Source organism: Eublepharis macularius, chromosome 8 (assembly GCF_028583425.1).
Source record: "Eublepharis macularius isolate TG4126 chromosome 8, MPM_Emac_v1.0, whole genome shotgun sequence".
Classification (NCBI taxonomy): domain Eukaryota; kingdom Metazoa; phylum Chordata; class Lepidosauria; order Squamata; family Eublepharidae; genus Eublepharis; species Eublepharis macularius.
The window spans coordinates 13,884,950-13,891,748 of record NC_072797.1 but is presented as its reverse complement, the minus strand read 5'-3'; positions in this window follow the sequence as shown (position 1 = coordinate 13,891,748).

Here is a 6,799-nt window from a genome sequence, read left to right as displayed (position 1 = left end):
CTAGCCTTCTACAGCACTGGAGCCAAACTATGAGCCAAATCAGACTAAATCTATGAGCCAAATTCCGTTGGAGGGACCCTCAAGAGCTTGGACCAGAAGCAATCATTACCTGCCTTGCTGGTCCAAAAATAAAAAAAACCCAAACCAAAGAACAAAATCCACACCTTTTTTATTTTTCTGTTAAAAGATATTATGTGGATTGTGTTCTGGTTTACTTTGGACATGATACAGTCAGGCCTTTTTTTCAGCTGGAACGTGGTGGAACGGAGTTCCGGAACCTCTTGAAAATGGTCACATGGCTGGTGGCCCCGCCCCCTGATCTCCAGACAGAGGGAAGCTTAGATTGCCCTCCATGCCGCTCAGCAGCTCAGAAGGCAATCTAAACTCCCCTCTGTCTGGGGATCAGGGGGCAGGGCCACCAGCCATGTGACCATTTTCTCCGAGAGCAACCCACTGAGTTCCACCACCTCTTTTCCCAGAAAAAAAGCCCTGAAGCATGCTTCAGCTGTGTGCCAGTTCTTGCTGGGAGCCTAGGAGCCTAGGTGGCCAACTTCCAGGTGGAGCCTGGAGAGTTCCCAGAATTATAGTTGATCTTCAGAGTACAGACCTTTGTTCCCCTTGAGAAAATGGCTGCTTTAGAGGGTGGACTCTACGGCATCATGCCTGATTGAGGTCCCTCCCATCCCCAAGCTCCACCCCCAAATCTTGAGGACTTTCCCAACTCAAAGATCTCAACAGCCCCTCCCTTTTGCTACCATGTGCCATCAATGAGGAGTGTCCTACTTTACAGGGTTGTTGTGAGGATCACATGGAGGGGAGGTTTACTTTGAGTCCCCATTGGCGGGAAAGGCAGGATATAAAATAAATGAATAAATAAATCCTCCATCATGCCTAGATCTAGCTCCCATCAGATAATCTCCTCTGCAGGGCATCATGGAATGCCATTTTGAGAAAAAAATATCTTGCCCTCTGGAATGGGAGCCACATTTTGGGGGAAAAGTGAAATGAAAAATATAGCATACGTGACAGAGAGCATGCAGTTCTCAGAGGACCTAGCACATAAGGTTGCCCGGCATCTGGATATATATTTCCACCGTGAGGAAGAAGCTAATACAAATTACTACAACTATTGTTTCGGTAAGAACAAATTTTTGGTGTGATTTGCTACGGAGATGACAGTTACTCTAGCAACACAGATCCCTCTTGGATGTGGGGTACTGCACAAATAATTCTCCCGCTTAGCCTCATTGTTTTGACTACATACGCATTATGAATGGTTACAGACACTGTTGTATAGTGGTTAGAGCATTGAGCTAGCGATCTGGGTTCCAGTCCTATTCCAAAAGTGTGAACAAGGGCTAGTCACACTCCCTCACAGGGTTGTTGTTGTAAGGATGGGTTGGGGGAAAGACACCTTGGACATCGTTCTGAGCTTCATGGAGAAATGGACAAAATAACAGAAATAAATGGTTCCCAGTGATAAGAGAACCACTCTCCATTTATCAGCATCCTTGGCTAGCTACACGGACTGTTCTAAGCTATTAATATTATAAGAATATCCACTGATAATCCTTCCTTTCTCTGTGGATGTCTGATTCTTATAAGCCATCTATTTAACAAGTTATCTCATAACCCTATCTGTTTGAAGACTGGTTAGGCGAGAGCCTTGTGGTACACTGTTGAGCATGTTGGACTAAGTCTGGGGAGCTCCAAGTTCAAATCCAGGCTCATTGCAGTCAGTCATCTCTTAGCATAGCCCTACCTCACAGGGTTGCTGTGAAGATTAAACAGAGAACTGTGTACACTAAGCTTCAGGTCAGGATAAATGAAAATGAAATAAATAAATAATGCACTAAAACATGGGGTGCATTATCCTACCTTAAGCTGGCAGAAGTTCTTTTGGCTTAAGGAGCTTTCTTCTCTTGGCAGAATAGCCACTTAAGTTGATGGGAGGCACCTAAGGCTGGAGGAAGGCTTCAAACTCTACATATTATCGATGGCTTTCACGGCCAAAGCATATTAGTTGTTGTAGATTTTCCGGGCTGTATGGCCGTTATTTGTTGTGAGAAAAGATGGAATGGTTCTCGTTTCCCTGCAGCGTAGGAGAAAAGTTAAAGAACAGAGTAGATGTGCTTTCTTGTTCCGAAGTGTTTCCAATCTCTGGGTCTGTTGAAATATTTCCTCCACGTAGAGGTGTTCGATATATTGTCGAAGGCTTTCACGGCTGGAGAACGTTAGTTGTTGTAGATTTCACGGGCTGTATGGCCGAACTACAATGCCAAGCCCACAGCGATACAGCCCGGAAAATCTACAACAACTTGCTTCAAACTCTGCTTATTAGAATGTAGGATACAGGCCAGTTTTACTACAAACATCTGTAGAAGCCCCTGTACCCCCTAATTAAACCCGATAACATTCTTGTCCTGAAATAGATAGCCCAGACTAGCCCCATCTCATCAGATCTTGGAAGCTAAGCTGGGTCGGCCTGGGTTAATAATTGGATGGGAGACCTCCAAAGAAGACCAGGGTTGCAGAGTCAGGCAATGGCAAACCACCTCTGTTAGTCTGTTGCCTTGAAAACCCCAGCAGGGGTCACCATCAGTCAGCTATGACTCGAAGGCACTTTCTAACACCACCACATGTCCAACCCATCCATGTACATCCATTCAGGCAGCCCTTTTTGAACATTGGGAAGAACATTTCTAGAGTAGCAAGAACTGCACAGCACACACACACACATACACACTTGAGAAATATTCATTCATTAATTCGTTCCAACATGGTCCTGTCAGCTTGCTGATGTTCTTCCGTATCTAGGCAACCCCCTAAAATCCATCTTTCCTTAAGCCAGAGTTCCCTCATAGACAGGATGGAATTTTAAAAAAAATCACACAAAACTGGGAGCGTATGTGAAGATCCTAGGAAATGATTGGCTATGTTCCAGGGAGTGAAATAAAACTGAAATTGAAAAGTGGATGAAGAGGTTTTTATCCAGCTTTAGAAATGGGAGTGTTTGCTATCAGCACACAGGATGCATTGGCAGAAGTAATCTCCTGAGGGAATGACATACATTCCACAACCTCCATTTGTGAGGTGAGGGAATGAAGAAAGCTGGAAGGTGGGTGAGGCCTGTTTTCCTGTCAGCATCTTCCGGGTTTTTTTCCAGAACTTTCAGAGGGCCTGTATGTTCTTTTGTTCATTGCTCCAGAAGACAAAGCATGTCGAAGGAGACTGTTGGAAGCGATTGCAATCCAAAGAGTTCACTTTGCTTAACTGCAAACAAATTATGGTCATTTTTAACGTTCCTTGTAATCATACAATGAGTCATTCTATTGGATGGGCACAATCGTTTTACAGGCATCATAATATCAACTTGTAAAGTACAGGAAGTTTTCCCACACAACCCCATTGAAATATGGGTTACACCGGAAAAATTCCATTGGATTGTGTTCCTGGGAGCAGACAAAGATACTGTCTTTTGGGGTCACACTGATGTCCCTGTGACTTCCTGAGGCGGGCAAATGCACTCAGATAGCCAATCACCCGATATGCCAGTGTAACTGTGGAGTTCTGCCAGAACAGTGCCAGGGCAACCATCTGTGCCAGTAGAGAAAGGGGCAGGCCAAGGAATTATTCAGCTCCCTAAGATGCCCCAGCCTGGAAGTGCTCCCCTCCCAACTGGCGTAAAGTTACGCCACAAAAAAACATACGCCCCCAGGCTACACTGTGGTTTTTGGTGGCATAACTTTATGCCAGTTGAGGGGGCACATTTTTGGCAACAGGAGAGGCAAAATGTCCCCCAACAGGGGCTGCCCCACCCACAAGACCCCATGTAGCACAGAATGCCAACTCTGGCCACAACCAATCACACCCCTCCTTGGTGGCAGCCAACACCCCTCCCCTGCACCCAATCACCCCCCCCCCCAAATAAACCTGAGCCAGGACAACCCATAGCTCAGATGATAGGGTGGGCACGGGACTCTGTCCCTGAGGTCTCTGACTAGCATGCTCAGTGCGCAGAGCATTTTACTATGGTGGTGGGAAATGCAACAATAACTCCGTTTAAAATGTTATACCCTGCCTTTCCATCAAAACTTGGTACTCAGAGTGGCTTACAAATCATAAAGGTGCAAAAAAGCCATCAAAATATCCATTAAAACCTACCAGCAAATAAAGTAGTCTCTGTGCAGAATTATGCCCTTCTAAGTCCATTGAGCCCTGACGTGGATAGCCCTGATGAGCTTGATCTCGTCAGATCTCAGAAGCTAAGCAGGGTTGGCCTTGGTTAGTCATTGGATGAGAGACCTCCAATGAAGACCAGGGTTGCAGAGGCAGGCAATGGCAAATCACCTCTGAACATTTCCTGCCATGAAAATCCCACTGAGGTCACCATAAGTCAGCTAATTGACTTCTTTGCCCCCCAAACAATGACTTAACAGGTTTTCTGGAGATGGATAATTAGATGGGAGAGGCTTAACGGGTCAACCTAAGGTGGACTATAGGTGTAAATGGTGTTTGATGACACTTTTGAGTACTGGATGGGAAAAGCTACCAAGTATGGTGAATAGTGTTAAGTGATGCTTAATCAGGGTAAATGGGTGGGCAAGTAAGGCAGGGCATGGATGAGATTAGTCAGAAGATTCTTGGGAGACCTCATTGTCTCCCTGGGGTGTAGAGGGGGACTTTAGAATCATAGAATCATAGGGTTGGAAGGGATCTCTAGGGTCATCTAGTCCAACCCCCTGCACAATGCAGGAAATTCACAAATACCCTCCCGCTGACTGCCCCAGTGTCCCCTGCTCCATGCCCAGAAGATGGCGAAACACCTCCGGGATCCCTAGCCAAACCAGCCTGTGGGAAACCGCCACCCGATCCAAAGGTGGCAATCGGCACCACCCTGGGCTTGTAAGAAGGGCCACGAAAACCAAGCACAAGAAAACCGTCTGCCCTCCCCCTCATGATCTGCCCAGAATCAGTATTAGTGTCATATGGCCATACAGTCTCTGCTTAAAAACCTCCAAAGAAGGAGAGCCCACCTTCTCCCGAGGAAGCCTGTTCCTCTGAGGAACCGCTCTAACGGTCAGGAAGTTCTTCCTAATGTTTAGCCGAAAGCTCTTTTGATTTAGTTTCAAGCCGTTGGTTCTGGTCTGACCTTCTGGGGTGACAGAAAACAACTCTGCACCATCCTCTATATGACAGCCCTTCAAGGCCTGAAGATGGTTATCACAGGATTTTTTTCAGCTGGAACGCCCTGGAACGGCTTTCTGGTACTTCTCAAAAATACCCACGACTGGCGCCACGTGAGCATTTTTTAAATGGCCTGTTTTGGCCATTTTGGCCCCATTTAGGGCCCAAAATGGCCTGGATCAGGGCCAAAATGGTCATGATCTGGCTGCTGCCAGATGGGGGAGGGTTCCCCTGCCTGGCAGCGGCCTGTTCCAAGCTGTTTTGACCCGAATCCGGGCCATTTGGGGGGCCAAAACAGCCCTGATCCTGGCTGTTTTGGGCCCAAAACAGCCCCCAAACAGCCCAGATAGAGGCTGAAACAGCCAGGATCTAGCTGCTGCCAGGTGGGGGAGAGTTCCCCTGCCAGGCAGCAGCCCGTTCTAGGCCATTTCAGCCCGGGCTGTTTCAGGGCTGTTTTGGGCCCATTTCAGGCCCCAACTGGCCAGGATTGGACCTCTACCGGGTGAGGGAACATTCTCCCACCTGGCACCAGCCCGATCCTGACCTTTTTGGGCCCCTTTGGCCATTTTGGGCTCAGTTTGGGCCCTAAATGGCAAGATTTGGGCCCTAAACGGACAGGTTCAGACCGCTGCTGGGTGGGGGAGTGCTCTCCCATGTGGCAGTGGCCCATTCCAGGTTGATTCAGGCCATTTTGGGCCTGATTTGGCCCAATTTGCGCACAGTTGAAAAAAATACTTTTAATACTTTAAAATACTTTAATCCCATTGTTCCTCTGCAAATCTTTGTACACAGAACCAACCCCTTACCTCTTAAGTGAGAAGTTTCAAAAAAATTCAACGAATAGAAGATTATTGGGAGTAGACTAGATCTGCACGAGAAGCTAAGTGTTTTTATGTAGAAAACCATGATTTAAATCTAGTCTTACTGACTTGTGATTTAAATCGTGATTAAATCATGATTCAAATCAAATCCACCCTGTAGGCGCTTGCCAAACTTTGTAGCCTGGGAGACACCCGGAGATATGCTGATATCATTCTAGGGCGTTGGGTGGGAACAATATGACTGTGTCAAGAATCTCCAATAAAACAAATACCGTTGGGGAAAGTGCTGACCTCACACTCCACTTTTCTTATCTCTTTACCTGTCGATTATGTGATCCCAAAGGGGTATGGGGCAACAAACCTCACTTATCCTGCCAAATATTACAACTAGCATAAAAAGATGTGTTCTGCATCATTCTAGGAAACAAGGGTTTTAAGGACTGAACGGTTTTCAAGGTTTTATTGGCAGAAATCCTAGTTCAGACGAGTGTAAAGGAGACTGAAGGGTGTGTCTGCTCTGCGTTGCTGCTGGCCAATATTTACCTGCTCTAGCTGCATTGCGAGAGACTTTGATATAATAAAGTGCTTGTTCCCTGGAGTGAACATATACATTTTTTCCCTTCCCTGTTACCAAAAGATTTTGAGGCTCTACAAAATCTGTTTGCCTAAAGACCACGGTGGAACAGAAAAAGGAAAGATCTGTACATTTGTCAATCATGACTCATACTTTCTTCGTGATTCTGCAAAAATTTTGTCTGTCAATAAGCACCTTAAATAGGAGCATGGGAGGT